This window comes from Balaenoptera ricei, chromosome 5, assembly GCF_028023285.1.
Source record: "Balaenoptera ricei isolate mBalRic1 chromosome 5, mBalRic1.hap2, whole genome shotgun sequence".
Classification (NCBI taxonomy): Eukaryota; Metazoa; Chordata; class Mammalia; order Artiodactyla; family Balaenopteridae; genus Balaenoptera; species Balaenoptera ricei.
In genome coordinates, this window is record NC_082643.1 from 50,181,623 (window position 1) to 50,200,118 (window position 18,496).

An 18,496-nucleotide genomic window follows, 5' to 3' on the forward strand; every position below is an offset into this window, starting at 1 on the left:
CTAGGAGAGAACCCCTAAGGGCCCCGTTTACTTATGACCTTTCTTTGTTTGCATCCTGTGATCTCCCTTCCTTTTGCTCTCCTGTCCTCTGGTCCCCAGACTAGCAGCTTCCCCACCATTCACAAACTTGTTAGAAATGCAAATTCTCAGCCAGCACCCCAGCCCAACTGAATCAGAAAATCTAGAGGCTGGGCCTGACAAGTGGAGTTTAACAAACCAGCAGGGTATTCTGAGGCGCTCAAGTTTGCACTGCTAAAGAACATCTAGGCACTTCAACAATGCTACGACGTTAAGGAAAGAATAGACATAGTAATTTAGATCTCTGTCTAACAGCAGAAAACAGAGAGAATGTATTTATCAATAATTTAGGTGAGAGACTTCCCTGGTCGTCCAGTGGTTAAGACTTCGCCTTCCAATGCAGAGGGTGCGGGTTCGATCCCTGGTCGGGAAGCTATGATACCACATACCTCATGGCCAAAAAACCAAAACATAAAACAGAAGCAATAACAAATTCAGTAAAGACTTTAAAAATGATCCACATTAAAAAAATCTTAAAAAAAAAATAATTTAGATGAAGTCAAAGTCTAATCTTATTTAGCTAGAGGGAAAAGGCTCCTGGAATTTTTGCAGTTTCCTCCAAATCCCCCTTGATTCCTTGCCTTTTGGCCTTGAGAGATAAGGGTCTGCCACCCACCAAGGGAAACAGAAAAGGAAGAGCTGCCTCTGGGCATAGGAGGAACCAAGAGAAGAGGAGCCTGGGGCTGGTGTTCAGCACCACCATCATAACGTTTCTATTTGGTGAGGGCGGGGCAAGGGGGGACAATGGCAAATTGCTTATCAGCAAAGCTCCCAGGGCTTTTGGACACTGTTCTAAATTCTCAAACCACTTTTTTTTTTTTTTTCGTGGCTTGAGGGATCTCAGTTCCCTGACCAGGGATTGAGCCCGGGCCCTCGGCAGTAAAAGTGCAGGCTTCTAACCACTGGATCACCAGGGAATTCCCTCAAACCACTTTTTTTTTTTTTTTTTAAACATCTTTATTGGAGTATAATTGCTTTACAATGGTGTGTTAGTTTCTGCTTTATAACAAAGTGAATCAGCTATACATATACATATATCCCCGTATCTCCTCCCTCTTCCATCTCCCTCCCACCCTCCCTATCCCACCCCTCTAGGTGGTCACAAAGCACCGAGCTGATCTCCCTGTGTCATGTGGCTGCTTCCCACTAGCTATCTATTTTACATTTGCTAGTGTATATATGTCCATGCCACTCTCTCACTTCGTCCCAGCTTACCCTTCCCCCTCCCTGTGCACTCAAGTCCATTCTCTACATCTACATCTTTATTCCTGTCCTGCCCCTAGGTTCTCAGAAACACTTTTTTGTTTTTTAGATTCCATATATATGTGTTAGCATACGGTATTTGTTTTTCTCTTTCTGACTTACTTCACTCTGTATGACAGACTCTAGGTCCATCCACCTCACTACAAATAAGTCAGTTTCATTTCTTTTTATGGCTGAGTAATATTCCATTGTATATATGTGCCACATCTTCTTTATCCATTCATCTGTTGATGGACACTTAGGTTGCTTCCATGTCCTGGCCATTGTAAATAGTGCTGCAATGAACATTGTGGTACATGACTCTTTTTGAATTATGGTCAAACCACTTTTTAATAACATATTTTTCTGGTGATAAAAGTAATTCAAGCTAATAGTCCTAAAACTTCAGAAAAATAAGGAAACTATAAAGAAAGTTAAAATCATCATTCTCCTATTCATCAGGGATAACATTATTAACAATTTGGTATATTTTCTGCCAGCCTTTTTCTATGCATAAGTATTTTTAATGGCACATTTAAATTGATCAATATTTTTGTACTATAAAATAATACTGATGAGGTCTTTATGTGTAAATTTTTTTCTGGATATTAGAATTTTTATGATAGATTTCTAAAAGGGGAATTATAAGGTTAAAGATTATAACCTTTACTGAGGCTTTTGTTATTGGCATACTGATTTTCAGAGCACATGTACCATTTTACAGATACATCAATACTACATGAAAGTACCCATTTTGACCCTTCCTCATCAACACTGGACATGTTCATATTTTCTCAGCTTTGCTGAGAGTAGCCTGAATTTTGGCAATAGTCAAGGATTTGGAAGATAAAAATAACATGTGTCCCATCATCCTTCTCTCTCTGAGAATTCCAGACATAGGGTAACCTAAATGATTAGATAAGAACAAGTTCACTTTGGGATATATTAAACTCTATGTGGAAAAAAATTAGGTGAGTGTCCAAAAATTCCCAATGGAGTATTTAAAGAGCCTAAGAAGTACCTGCTAATTATCCTTACTAACCCATCTACATAGAAATAACATTTTAAATGCTTTAAATCAGGATTTGAAAACTCAAACACTCTCAGGAGTCAGGCAGGTAGACAAATTAGTAAAACAGATCAGAGAAATAAAATGGACAGCAGTTTGCAGTAAAAGTAGACTGTATATAGCAGAGGAAAGACAAATTCATACTTTAAAAAATAATCTATATACACTTGCAGTGAGCAATCTGAAAGTGAATTTTAAGAAATAATTCCATTTATAATGGCATCAAAAAAGAAACGCTTAGGAATAAATTTAACAAAAGAAGTACAAAACATATACTCTAAAAACTACAAAACATTGTCAAAAGAAATTAAAGACTTAAATGGAAGGATAACCCATGTTCATGGATTGGAAGACAATATTTTTAAGATGACAATATTTCCCAAATTGATCTATAGATTCGATGCAATCCCTATCAAAATCCCATTTTGATTCTTTGCAGAAACTGACAAGCTGAGGCTAAAATTCATATATAAATTCAAGGAATCCAGAATATTCAAAATAATCTTGAAAAAGAAGAACAAAATTGGAGAACTAACACTTTCTGATTAAAATTTACCATATGGTCTTTAAGACAGTATAGTACTAGCGTAAGGACAGACATAAATTGAATGAAATAGAATTGAGAGTCCAGAAATAAACCCTCACATTTATGGGCAATTGATTTTTGACAAGGGCACCAAGATACTTAAATGGGGAAAGAATAATCATTTTTCAACAACTAGTCCTGGGACAACTGGATATCCACAGGTGAAAGAAGAAGTTGAACCCTTACCTCATACCATATTCAAAAATTAACTCAAAACATCAAAGACCTAAATAAATGTAAGGGCTAAACCTGTAAAGCCTTTAGAAGAAAATAAAGGTGTAGATCTTCATGATCCTGAATTAGACAATGGTTTTTTAGATATAATAGCAAAAGCACAAGTAATAAAAGAAAAAAACAATAAATTGGACATTATCAAAATTTAAAACTGTTGTGTTTCAAATGACACCATCAAGAAAGTGCAAAGACAGCCCTCAGAATGGGAGAACATTTTTATAAGTCATATATCTGATAAGGGACTTGTATCTAGAATATATATATATCAATATATGTATATATATACATACATATATATAAAATTCTTAGAACTCAATAATAAAGGCAACTCAATGTTTTAAATGGGCAAAGGATTTATATATACATCTCTCTGAAGAAGATATACAAATCACAAATAAGTACAAGAAAAAATGTATCACATCATTAACCATCAGAGAAATGCAAACCAAAACCACAATGACATAGCATTTCATATCCACTAGGATTGCTGTGATCAAAAGAAAGATAATAACAAGTGTTGGTGAGAATGTGGAGAAACTGGAGCCCTCATACCCTGCTGGTGGGAATGTGAAAATTGTACTGTTTAAAAAACAATTTTGGTAACCTAATATAAGGTCAAGTTTTGCATTGCTACTCATACCTGGTGACACGAGCCTATCTGGGGTCACATTTGGATTTATCTTCATGACATTATTCAAATCTTCCACATCCTTCTTAGTTTTCCTCAGTTGGATCAGATATGGACTGACAGAGGTGATTAAAATCTTCTCTTTTTGTTCTTCCTCACTATTGTTGCATAAAGTTATTTTTAAAACTCGATTGTCACTGTAAATTTTAACCTTTCACTATAAATTTCATTTAAACGTATATATATATTATATATTCATTAAAAATTTATCTCCTTGACTCATTTAAGACTCAAGTTCAGTCTTGTCCAACATTAATAATGTGAATTTAGATTTCTTTTGCTAGTATTCATCCTTTCTGTGCCTTTGTTCATAATTTTAGTTATTGTGGAGAAAGTAAAATATACAAATATATAATTAAATTATTTTTACATAAATGGGATCATAAATGGGAAAGAGTGGGAAGGATGGGGAGGATGGGGGAATATTATAAGAAAGCTAAATTTTCATCTTCCATAATAGAAAGTCAATAGATAGTACCTACATTTGAAAAAATCTCAAGAAAAAGCCATATATGCATGTTATTAAAAATATGGTTATAAATATAAAAAGAAATAGTTAAGAGTTGAGTGGTTGCCTCAGGGAATCAAGAATGACGTAGAGTGGGGTTGGGGGAGGAGAGGGTACTAGTATCTGTAGCCAAGTTGTTTTAGGATACTGTACTCCACTATCTTTCCCTGCCCTCTGGGTTCACTGTTAAGATTTTTGATAACATTTACAGATGATATTTATTGAGAATGCACTATCTGCCGGGCTAAGTATTATTTGTATATAAAGCGGGAGTAAAGCCAAGCCCTGGGAAAGGGCTGTAGCATTGGGTCCTAAAGTCAAAACAGAAGTGGACATCTTAAAAGATCCAGAAAAAGTATTTGATGAAACTCAACACTGATTCATACTTTCAAACAAAATCTTAGGAAACTAGGAATGGAAGGGAACTTCCTTAAACCTCCTTTAATATGTTCAATAGCCTTAATAAGGTGAGTAATATTAGTATTGCCATTTATCAGCTAAGGAATCTTAAGTTCACAGGGCTTGTAAGTGGCAACGCACTGCCTGGTTCCATGACTTGAGGTCTTTCTACCATCAGGTTCACCTTAGATTAACAGGACACAGATACATAAGTACACCTTGGAGTGCAAAGAAAACTATTATACTCATATATTCTCTCATGTCCACAAGAGGGCACTAGGGCTCATTTAAATTCAACTCCAGTGTTAAGAGAATAAAGTGGTGTTTTATGGATGCTATTTCAATGATTTTCAACAGGAAAAGAGTGGTGAGGAAGAGTACTCTTCTAGGGAGAATGGATCAGACTTGGGGTATGAGTGAATATTGTGTATAAAGTTTGAAAAAACGAAACAGTATTAAATTTTATACTTGAAAAATTGCTTACTGTTTCTATAATACAAAGGTGTGAAGTTTTTCTTTCATGTTATCCAAAGGAGTTTTAAAAATTGAGAAGTCTGGCTCTATCTCATTCAAACCCATTTGAAACTATACAAAATATTTTACAGAGCATCAAGATCTCTCTCATTCATCTCCTCCTTTCTGTGTCTACTGCCACTTCCCTTGTATAAATCCTTGTTTGTCCAGTTTCTATTCATCAAGTTTTGTGAATGTGAGGGTAGAGCCAAGCCCAGAGAAAGGACTTGGGTTCTAGAGCTGAGTCAAAACAGAGGTGGATATCTTAAGAGATGCAGAAAAAGCATTTGATAAAGGTCAGCACCCGCTTGGTTTTAAACAAAATTTTAGGAAACTAGGAATAGAAAGATACTTCCTTAAACTAATAAAGGATAGCTATCATACTTTATTGAATTTACAAGATCACTAGATAAAGTCAATATACAAAAATCAATTATATGCATATAAATTAGCAACAGAGAACACATTTTTAAAAATAATACTATTTATTATAGCAAATCAAACACCTAGGAATAAATACAATTAAATATGTATAAGACCTCTCTACACTGATTACTACAAAATATTATTGGACAAAATTAAAGACCTAAGTAAATGGAGAGATATACCATGCTCATGGATTGAGAGACTCAATAATGCTAAGATGTTAATTTTCCATGAATAAATCTATAGGTTCATCACCATATTAATCAAAGTTGAAGCATATTTTTTCATGAAAATTGACAAGTTGATTTTAAAATACATATGAAAATGCAAAGGACCAAAATAACTGAAGCAATCCTAAAGAAGAACAAAGCGAGAAGACTTCCACTTCCAGATGTCAAGACTCATTATAAAGCTATAATAATCAAGATTGTGCAATACTGGCACAAGGAAACTGACCAATGGAGTAGAATACTATGGAGTCCAAAAATAAAACCACACATGTATAGTCAATTTATAAAAAGGGTGACATTGCAGTGAACTAAGGAAAAAGGTTCTGGGTCTACTGGATAGCCATATGAGAAGTAAAGTATCAGGTTTCTAATCTTACATCACAAAGACCAATTCCAGATAAATTGCAGATCCCAATGTAAAAGATAAAACCATAAAATATCTAGAAGAAAGCATAGAAAAACACCCTTATGATACTGGAGTAGCAAACATATCTTTAAAAACTATAAAAAGTGGTAAGCATAAACAATAAAAATTTATAAATTAGAGTATATTAAAATTAAGGCTATCTAGTCATTAAAAGACATTATTAAGAGAATGAAAAGTCAAGCCTAAGAGTGAAAGAAGATATTTGCAATACATATCTTTGACAAAGGATTTGTACCCAAAACATATTAAAAAATTTTCACAAATCAATAAGAGACAGGCAACCCAATTTAGAAAGGGGGAAAGACCTGGACATTTCACTACAGAAAATATCCAAATGGCAAAAAAACAAAAACAAAACAAAAAACCATGAAAAAGTATCTAACTTCTGTGGTTCAGAGAAATGCAAATTAAAACTACAATGAGATACCACTATATATCCACTAGAATGGCTAAAATGAAAAGGGCAGAAAATACCAAGAGTTGGCAAGAGTGTAGAACAGCTGGAATTCTCATACGCTGTTAGTGGGAATATAAATTGGTAAAACCACTTTGAAAAACTACTTGGCTGTATCTATTAAAGATAAACATATGATTATCCTATGACCCCAAAATTCTACTCTTCACAAAGATAGGGAAGAGTTAAAGGAACCAACAAGGGATGGTGAAACATTTCTTCCTTCATAAATTCGGTTAGAAAATACAGGTGTTCTCAGGTTCCATCACACAAATGCAAGAGGCAGGTTTGGTGAAACTGCCTTCTATGGGACTCAAATTTCCCCTTCTTCAGTTTCATGGGTTACAGTGAAGTCAACAAGAGTGTAATTTGTGTTTGCATAAGACCAGAACACAAAAGAAAAGATCCAGGCATTATTGAGTATTCCCATACCGAAAGGGCGAAGTTCAGTTTTGTTAGTTACTCTCATTATTCAGCACGTATGCCTCTTATCCTCTGGTAATATCCCAGTGCCAAGTCTCTCTAATGTTCCCACTGCTTCTGGGAGATAAGTAGAAACCTAATTACTATTTGGTTAGGCTAGAATATATTTGATTATTCAAGAGGTGGAATTAAGGTAACAATAATCCAACTATGCAATTTCTGAACTCTAAGTTTGTAATTCACAGAGAAAGAAAAAGTTCACCAGTCCTCCTTGCATGCTGCCTAAACAAGGAAGATTTCTACTTCATCCTTTTCCTCTCTACTATATATCTATCTCTCCATCAATCCATCCATCCATCCATTTCTACATCCATCTATCTATCTATCTTTCTTTCTTTCTTTCTTTCTTTCTTTCTTTCTTTCTTTCTTTCTTTCTTTCTATCTTCCTTGAGCTATCTATCCATTTGAGCCTTAGTCCAGCTCAAAAAAAATGTAGGCATACAGATGGAAATTGCAATTAGGACAAAGCGGTCACCCCTATCTGTGTGAACTCCCTGGGAACCAAAAGTACAAACTCAATCTACAAACATGAAGTAAAAACCTGCCCAAAGAAGCAGCCTATCTCTGATCATATAAAATTAGATTGTTCTGTCTCACTACCCAGGAAAATACACATCTGCATGACTAGAGTCAAGAAGACAAGCTAGAATTCACAACAGAGGAAAGGACTGAAGACTGCAAATCACGCCACTTTGTTCAAAATCCCTCAGTGGTTCTCCATCTCACTCAGAGGAAAAGCCCAAGTCCGCAAGTTGGCCAAGGCTCCCAACATGACCTGGCTGCTCACGACCATCCTCCTCGCTCTGCTCCAGCCACTTGGGGCCTCTTTCCTTATCTTCTGGCATGTCTGGCGTGTCCTGCTGAGGGACCCTGGGACCAGCAGTACCCTCTGCCTTGAATATTCTTTCCTCAAACATCCCCATGGTCCACTACCTTATCTCCTTGTCTTTCTATTTCGTTGGTTCTTTACTCTGATCTTTTTCATTACCTCTTTTCTACTTACTTTGAGATAATAAATTATTATTTAATCCACTAAACATGGGACTTATTTGTAACTTAGCAATAGCTTACCAAAACACTAAGGAAAAACAGTTTTTCTACAAATAAGCTACTTTAAGAAGTTCCAGGAGAAGTTGTAGTTAGTCCAGACATAGTGCTGGGGTTAAGAGTTGTTAAGGTGTTTGGCTGATACGCTGTGAAATCAGAAATCATACAATGTTAAAATGAGTAAAAACGTACTTTGCTCAGAAAGCTGAAATGACTTGTCCAAGATCACAGAGTATGTAGGAACAGATCTAGAAATAGAATTGGAGCTTTTCTAACTGTCAGCTCATCATACGCTTATTTATTTGCTCTACAAATATTTATTGAGCGCATTCTTTACGTAGGGTGCTGTGTCAGGAGCTAGGGATACAGAGATGGTCCCTGTCCTTAGAGAGGTTACATTCCAACAGGTGACACAGACCTTAAGCAGTGAATTACTTAACTTTTTTGTTTGTTTAATTACAACTGTGATAAGAGTCATATGGGGAATAGGGCGCTTTGAACGTATATTATGGGGGAGAGTGTTCTGAAATAGTCTGGGGAGAACAGAAAGAGACAGTTAAGCTGCACCCAAAGGACAAGTGAAAATTAACTGAATGAAGAAAGGAATGAGAACATTCCAGGCAGAACTAGAGGCATGAATCCTTTCCACTACATCAACTGCTTCTCATATATCATGGTGTTCCTTATTCTTGAATGCCTGGGTCAGCAAGATCATTAGGAGATAAGAATAGCAAGTGAAAATACAGAGAAAAAAAGGGAAAATCAAATGAGTGGCATTTTCCTAACTGAGAGATTTAACAGGAAGGTTAACTAGTCCAAGGGGATGTGGGACACCGTGAAAACTGAAAGTTGGGAATTATTTAAGCTGTTAACAAATGGTTTGGGTTATACACCACCAAGAAAGAAGGTCTCACTAGGAATTCCTGTGCCTCCAATAACTTGTCTGTGCCCAGTGCCTTCATTAGGGACGCCTGCTACACAAAGGCTCAGGTACAAGAAGTGATGGCATCTCCAGGGCGTGGGGCAGGTAAGAGCTGCATGTTCAGTGCGGATTTCTGGGGTCACTACCACACCTCAGTGCTGACAACATCCCTGAGGACGGCTCCAACTCCCTAACACTGCATTGCTTTGATCTCTTTACCAGAAACTTCCCACCTACTTGATTCAGACACCTGTGCCCCTGGTGGATCTAGACCTGTCATTATGCAGAAATGCTCTAACCCTTAAATCTTAAATTCTTGCTTTCTAAACTCTGAACACACCCTCCTAGCCTCCTAATCTTGCCACGTGTTCTCTGGTTGGTGCCCATCACACATATTTTTCAATCTTAACCATATCTTTGGTCCATTGACACCTCCATTTCCTCCCAAACTGTTTGTTCCTTCCAACCTTCAAGTCCTTTCTTATCATGCCTGGACCATTATCTTCCTATGGCCTCCCTTTGTCAGCACTACAGCCATGTGCCATCTGCTTCTGGTTTTGTATCTAGGCTGCTGAGTGCTGAAGCTAATGATACCACAATATAGATGGTGCCACGAAAATATTATGGTCTCTCACCTAAGCTGACAATCAACGCTGCTCCCATTCCCCACATGAGGCACACGCCCGCCATCAACGTTCACCAATCTCCTCAACCACCTTGTCTACTGTGTCTCCCATGTCACAGAAAATAAGAGCCCACCACTGCAGAACCACATCAACTTCCTGCCCCTCTACCATCAGATGGGGTTTCCTAGACACAGAGCCAGAGGTGAATTCATGTGCCAGTGATTTACTGAGACACGTTTTGGGGAGTTACCTGTAAGGAAGTGAGGGAGGCAGGATGGCGCAGAAGTTAAGACGTGGTTCCAGCTGAAGTCTGCTCTCAGGCTGATCCCACAGGATCTCTGGAGCAAGAATAACAGCACAGAGTTCTCCACTTTGAGGCAAGGAAGCCAGATTTTTGTACTGTCTCATCAATCAGCCATTGGCTATAAGGCATCCCTGGGGAAGGGTATACACCACCTGGGCATTTTCTGATCCTTTCAGCAGAGGGCAGTTTACCCTGGGAGAGTGCAGCGGGGAGCCCGCCAGCCAGTGTCCCCAGCAGCTCAGGGCTGGGGACACCAGTCCAGTCAAGGGGATCTGGACATGGCACGCACAGCGGCTCCTACAGCCTCCAAGCCCACAGCCTTACCTACATCTGTCATCTTCCTCTCGTTGCTGAGCTCCTCAATGTCCCCCACCCCTGGACACAGGCCTAACTATCAGTGTGAACTATCACCACAGCACTCATTACATGGGTAAACTCTAGTTCAACCATCAGCTTACTTTACTTGATAAGCTCCCAGACAGTGGGGACCATTCATTCTTCTCAGGATCTCTGGTGCCCAGTACACAGAAGAAAGCTGGCCTGAACAAAGGTTTTGGGTTCTTTAGTGGTTCTAGGGGTGGGAATTTCAACCATGTAGGTAAAAGTTTAAAGAGAAGGGCCTTCCACTCTTTGAATCAGATTGCACAGAGGACAAACTTAAGCAGCCCTTTCAGAAGTGGCCTTGACCCATGACCTCCATCTGCCAAATTCCACAGCTGGCATGTTGGGCCCCAAAGGCTACAACACTGGGGACCACTGAGAGCACCACGCAGAGGGCACCCCAAAGAGCCCCTCCCGCTACCATCCTCAGGATAAATAACTAAAAAGCCAGGATTTGTGGCTGCTCTCATTTGCCAATATTTGGGGGGGGAGTGGGGAGGACATCCCCTTGTCATTAGATTCCCACCCCAGCCATGTCCTGTACCATGTGTGTGGCAGTCTCAGCATCTCTTTTTCCTGTTCATTCTTCTGCTGCTTTTACTATCAGGGCCCTGAAATGCTTAGCATCTGGGATCAGTGTCCTCCGTTTCTCCAGCTCAGCAGTCCTCTAGCTTCACAGGAAAGCAGTTACCCGACCCAGAGGTGTTAAGTGATCTTGTTTGACAAACAGGAACAAACCAGCAGTGCACAGTGTTGATTCCACCTCCGCAGTGCTACAGGCAGCAAGCCACACACCGGGGTCAGAACCGAAGTGCAATCCCGTCCCTCTACGTGCTGTAAAGAATCTTGCCTTTTGCTTCCTTACAGACGTGTGATGTGGGTAAAGAGTGTACAGACAACTGAAGGATGAGTATAAAGAAAATCTGAAAAGGCCCAGAAATTTAGAAATGGGTTTGAGAAATTTGGCGTTCATGTTTCTACTGAGAAAGAGCAAGTCCACAGGGGAGGAAAAATCAATCCGGGGCACGCACCAGCAGAAATCAATTTAATTAGGGAGGGGGCAGTGAGCATGGAGAACGAGGAAAATAGACCAAGGCCCACCCACTCATTTCAAAATTCAGAACAAGGACCAGGAAAAGGATGACATAACTACAGCCTATAATAAAAAGTTAATAGTTTCATTTTCATGAAAACCAATTAAGGGTGAAAGAGGGAAAGGGGGTTGAAGAGATGTTCAAGGTCAAGTGAGGAACCAGGAGTGGGAGGACTCCCTGTCCCCCAGTTCCTGACACATACCTCAGTCTTTCACTCCCCTCACCTTTGGCTGAATGCACTCAGCCCCTCGCCGGGACAGCAGATCTATCAAACCTACAGAAGCCTCCTGGAGCCTTCCTTTATCCTCTCTTGAGTAACTTAGGCTGATGTCATTACCATCAGTGACTTCTTGCAGAATTTGGGTTGCTGGATTTCGTAAATCCAGATATAGGACTCCCAGGTAAATTTGAATTTCAAATAAAATAATGGATATTTTTTAGTATAAGTATGCCCCATGTAGCAGTTGGGACATACTTATATTAAAAAAAATAAAATTAAATTCTTGTTTACCTGAAATTTAAATTTAATTAAGTGTCTTGTATTTTACCTGGCATCTCCGCCAAGAATCCCACCATCAGAACCAAATTTTATTTTATTTTATTTTTTTCTTTTTTGCATTCAGGCTCACGTACCTTCAGTGACATGGCTCTTTTTTTCTCTTGCTCTCTTTTTTTTTTTTTTTTAATTTATTTATTTTTTATTTATTTATTTATTTATTTATTTTTTTTATGGCTGTGTTGGGTCTTCATTTCTGTGTGAGGGCTTTCTCTAGTTGTGGCAAGCGGGGGCCACTCTTCATCGCGGTGCGCAGGCCTCTCACTATCGCGGCCTCTCTCGTTGCGGAGCACAGGCTCCAGATGCGCAGGCTCAGTAATTGTGGCTCACGGGCCCAGTTGCTCCGTGGCATGTGGGATCTTCCCAGACCAGGGCTCGAACCCATGTCCCCTGCATTGGCAGGCAGATTCTCAACCACTGCGCCACCAGGGAAGCCCCAAATTTTATTGACATTATACTTCTAGCAAGATTCTTTTTTTTTTTTTTTTTTTTTTAAAAACTATTATTTATTTATTTATGGCTGTGTTGGGTCTTCGTTTCTGTGCGAGGGCTTTCTCCAGTTGCAGCAAGCGGGGGCCACTCTTCATCGCAGTGCATGGGCCTCTCACTATCATGGCCTCTCTTGTTGCGGAGCACAGGCTCCAGACGTGCAGGCTCAGTAGTTGTGGCTCATGGGCCTAGTTGCTCCGCGGCATGTGGGATCTTCCCAGACCAGGGCTCGAACCCGTGTCCCCTGCATTGGCAGGCAGATTCTCAACCACTGCACCACCAGGGAAGCCCTCTAGCAAGATTCTTATTTGTCTTCAGGCGTGTTCCCCGTGAGGTGTGTAGGTAAGACCCAAACCCTGCCCCGCCCTCCACGTAGAACATGACCTAAGAAGTAGGAACTCTGAGCTCATGTGGACAGGATCTTACACAAGATTTAGTCAAATATTTTCACTGACAAATACGGAAGCTTGGAAACATTAAACAATTTTCCCTCCTGGGTGGCAGAATCAGGACAAGAATCTACGTAGCATGTTTTTCTCTCTTCTTCCTCTCTGACAAGAATTTTCGTATCATAAACTTTATATACAACACACAAAAAGCTTCAGGAGCTAAATGGTGAAGTGGGTACAAAATTCTAAAATAATTTGGTAAACTTAAAATGAATAAAATGAGCAAAAAAGAAGAGTATAATAAAGTGTTTGGCCTTTGTGAAATCTAACTTTATAATGTACCTTTTGAATCTCATTTTGAAATTCTGCAATCAATTACTTTTCAATCAATCAGTCATCCAGACCTTCCAAATGCATACTTGCTCCAATTCAAAAGCTTCACAAAGCAGGCTAAGTCTCGTTAGCACATTCATCACTGGGCTGAACTTGCCTCCCTGCCAGCAGACACCAGCAAATGCAAGGAAGGTGGGAGGAAGAGAATGGAAAGAGCAGCAGCTCTGAAAGAAGAAAATGCTTCCTTCGCCCCGTGTGTATCTAGGGGCTTTGGGATGCTTCAATTTACTAATGAGCCCTGTTGTCATTTGAGAAGCACACAGTAATACTGAAACCTAACAGGGACTCTTACCTAGCAGCAGACTGGGTCTAAGATCTGGGCCAGGCTGTATGACCTTTAGAGACTTTTGTTAAAAAGCCCTCATTTTCTAGAAATGGGATCCAAAGCGCATTCTCCTTTTTAGGAACTCCTACTATTTTAAAGGCTTCAGTGGACAATTCTGATGTTCACTCCCCGTATGGTGTTTTCCCAAAATTAATGTCCAAAAGAGAAAGTACAGCCAGTCTTGGATCCCAAGGTAATCTGGGACCTGCATAAAGTCTATATCAGTTGGGATGCTCTGGCTACAAATAACAAAACACTCATCTAAAAGTGGCTTGAACAATGGGTTTTTTTCCCCACATGGTAAGTTGAGAGATGGATGGTCCTGGTGGTGTTTCAGGAGCTCCCCAATGTCAGGGCTCTGAGTCAACTTCCCACCTGTTTTCTCCACCTGTGCCTCAAGGCTACAAAATGGCTGCAGCAGCTTCCTGTAAGATAAACTTGCATTTGAAATCCAAAGCAGAAAGATATTTTTCTTACTAGATTTTTTAATCATCAAAGAGAAAAATCTTTCCTAGAAACCCCCAGGAGGTATCCACTTGTGTCCCATGACCAAAGCTGGGTCATGTGCAAGGGAGTCTAGGAAAGCAAGAATCCAGGATTTTTAGCTTTTATGTAGGGAGACAAAGTCTCTGACCTCAACGAAAGACTAACTGGTATACATTGCACACTAGCGTCCTGCCATCACCGGAGGCCCAAAACATCACTGCAGGCCTAAAAATCTTTGCAAACTGCTTCATCTCCTAACTTCCCTATTTCTATTTATGACACCAGCAATCTCTCTGTCACTACTCTGGAGACCTCAGATTCACTGGTTCTCCTTCCTCTCCCTAATTCCCACAACCAATCAGTCCCCATGTCTCAAGGATCATCCATTTGTTCTCAGGGAGTCTTCTATCTCTCTTCTCTTTTTGGTTCTAACCTAGCATACTGACTCAGATGCTTATCACTTCACGGCAAAATGAAAGTGTGAAAGCTAAATGGGACTTCACTGGTGGTCCAGTGGTTAAGACTTTGCCTTCCAATGCAGGGGGTGCGGGTTCGATCCCTGGTTGGGGAGCTAAGATCCCACATGCCTTGCGGCCAAAAAACCAAAACATAAGACAGAAGCAACATTGTAACAAATTCGATAAAGACTTAAATAAAATAAAGTGCAAAAGCTACAAAACCATTCTGCCCTCATCCCATATACCACTTTTTTATAAGTCTCCTGTTCCGAAAACTTTCAAGGATTCCCCCATTAACTGCAGAAGATATTCCGAAACCTTTAGCCTAATCATTAAGGTCAGCCATGATCAGCTGCGGTGGTTAAGAAAATAGACTTTGCAGTTAAATGACTTGTGTGAGATTTGGCCATTGACTTAACTCTCCAAGGTTCCATTTATTCATTCATAAAATGGAGGTGATAATAACACATAGCATACATGGTAGGTGTCAATAAATGGTAGTTATTAATTTTGCTCTTTTTCTTGTTCCTAAGTAGCAGGCACGCTACTATGGATTAGGATGTAGGGGCGGGTAATATATACATAGTGGCTGCCCGCGATGAGCTAATTTCAGTTGCTGAAATAAAATTCAACCATTCTATTGGCTGAATGCACCTCTAATCCACCAGTCAATATGCATTTTTATAAACTGATTCTTTGTCTTTCTCTACTTGACTAAGGACAGTACCAAGGGTAGCACCATTTTGGGCTGTGCTCATTCTTCTAGAAGCTTCCGCTAGAATCCTAAACCTCATTTTGTCCCCAAGAAGACCTTCATTTGCTCTGAGGCCATAAACCCTGGCTCATGTCTTGATTCATTCTTTCAAAGCACATTATGCTTCCACCAGACGCTGTCAACAGTATTTATTTATCTTCATCCGACATCTGTGCAACTTCGACAAACAGAAATGAAAAGACATGGTGGCTCTTTATTTTATTAGGCCACAGTTAGATAGTTTCAGTAAGTTTTAAGTACCAGAGATTAAAAGTCACACTAGGGAGTAAACGGACACACAAATTACATTCTTCTCACTTTGCAATGGTCTTGTGACTTAGCTTTTTCATCTTTACATCTCAACTCCTCTTAATTTGACTCTTTTGCCAGTTTCCACAAACCTGCCATAATAAAAGACAATATTGTATACAATAGCACTCATTCTCTGTTTAAAAAAAAAAAAGAGGTATATCTTTAAAGATAATCTAGATCTACGCCCTGCTGATACCTTCTGGCCACAGAAGAATTCCATACAACTAATGCTTCTTTTGCCGTCTGAAATTATCCAAGCAGTGAAAGGCCAGGAGAATGCCTCAGCTCACCAGTTCATTTCTGCAAAATGCTGACAGGGAACTGGGCCCCTGCCCTCCCTCCCTTCTCCAGAGGCAGGGGTGAGAGTTTCTCCGTGTTTCCAGGTTGTGCAGGGACACTTAGTGGTTAAGGACACTGACTCTGAAACTAGACCACCTGGGTTCAAATCATGATTGTGTGACCTTGGGCAATTCTTTAACTTATTTGTGCCTGAGTTCCTTCATCTAAATTGAGGGTAAAAACCAACTGACCTCATAGGATTGCTATGAGAATCACATGAGTTAATACATGTAATGTACTTAGGGCACTGCCTGACATCATTAAGAGCTCTGTAAGTGTAAGTTGTTGTTATTACTAATACTCTTTCCCTTGGCTTGGCCACCTGTCAACAGTCTTAATGGTTTGCTGGAACACTTCTTAAACATTCTCCCAAAGCTCTCTATTCAAAACCTCAGGCCAGCCTATGAATCAACCAATTTCATTCTGTAGAAAAGGGTCCAAGAAGAATTAATGGGGAATGCTGGATACGGTGGGGCTAATGTTTTATCAGGTTCTTAAGAAATCTGGACAACAGAAATGAAAACTACTTTGCTTAAAGGGAGTCCATATTTTATTCCTCTCCAATGAAACAACGTTCTCCTTAAGAGTCAAACAGCATCCCTCTCACTGCCTACTCTTTATTACCTTCTACTCACATACACATGCCACTAAGAAAACTGTTAAAGTCTGCAGAGTTCAAATAGCTTTGGCTCATTAAAAAACCAGACTTTTGACAAGTTCCTTACTCCAAGGATCTCAATTCTAAGGTAATGCTCACTTTGCAAAGTCATAACAAGAACACCTATGTCTAAAGTTACTATTATGATGAAAATACAGTCTATTTTAAAAAAAATCATTCCGGTGGTCCTTTTTCTTACTTTGTGACCACTTTTTAAAAAAACAAATTCTATAATTTATGCACTTAAACAATTTGCTTCCTTTACTGTAAGTTCTTTTTACCATCCTTAATAATAACTCTGACAGCATAATACCAGAAACTAAGAATAGGTTGAAAGAAGCAGACTGTAACTTCTTCAGAGTTTCAGGACAAACAACACAATTTACAAGGCACATAAAAACCATGATGACAAACCTATTATAAGTTCTTTTCACCTAAAGACTATAAAAATACTTTGGCTGAGATATCTGTGTTTCAGGTCTCTTAGTTTAGTAAGTGGCACTAATGAAAAGCAAAAAGGCCAAAAAAAGAAGGATGGCAAGGAACTAAGAAAGCAAAGGCCCTAGAATAATCTGAAATTGGCTCCAGCTATCCTTTGAGGGTTGACTGATGGAAACAGGGAACCGCTGTTTCTACTCTATAGATCCAATTCTTAATGAATACTATCTGTGTTCCAAGTGCAGTAGCAAAATAATAAATCAGAGTGAATTCAATGGAAGTATGACCCTATTCAAAGAGACTAAACACTTAGTACAATTCACTTTTCTGTGGTTCACCTACTGGCTCACAACATGTGTGAGGGTGGGGGGTGGAGGGTTGGTGTAGGACCAAGAATTACCAGCCAAGCCAGACACACACCACTGAACCTTCCTGCACTGTTGGTGGGAATGTAAATTGGTGCAGCCACTATGGAGAACAGTATAGAGGTTCCTCAAAAAACTAAAAATGGAACTATCATATGATCCAGCAATTCCACTCCTGGGCATATATCCAGACAAAACTATAACTAGAAAAGATCCATGCACCCCTATGTTCACAGCAACACTATGTACAATAACCAAGTCATGGAAGCAACCTAAATGTCCATTGAAAGATGAATGGATAACGTGGTATACAATGGTATACAAATACAATATACAATGGAATATTATTCGGCCATAAAAAAGAATGAAATAATGCCATTTGCAACAACATGGATAGACCTAGAGATTATCATACTGAGTGAAGTAAGTCAGACAGAGAAAGACAAATACCATATGCTATCACTTATATGTGGACTCTAAAATAAGACACAAATGAACTTATCTAGGAAACAGAAACAGACTCACAGCCATAGAGAACAGACTTGTGGTTGCCAAGGGTGGTGGTGGGGGAGAGAAGGATTGGGAGTTTGGAATTAACAGATGCAAACTATTATATATAGGATGGATAAACAACAAGGTCCTACTGTATAGCACAGGGAACTATATTCAATATCCTGTAATAAACCATAATGGAAAAGAATATGAAAAAGAATATATATGTATAACTGAGTCACTTTGCTGTACAGCAGAAATTAACACAACATTGTAAATCAATGTAAATAAAACATTGTAAATAAAAACATTGTAAATAAAAAAGGACATA

The 18,496-nt window shown here is 39.2% G+C and overlaps 1 pseudogene; it reads right to left on the reverse strand.

Moving 5' to 3' along the window:
• Positions 1-8,450: 8,450 nt before the first annotated feature.
• Positions 8,451-18,496, reverse strand: part of LOC132366222 (histone H2A.N-like) — a 54,244-nt pseudogene continuing 44,198 nt past the window's right edge.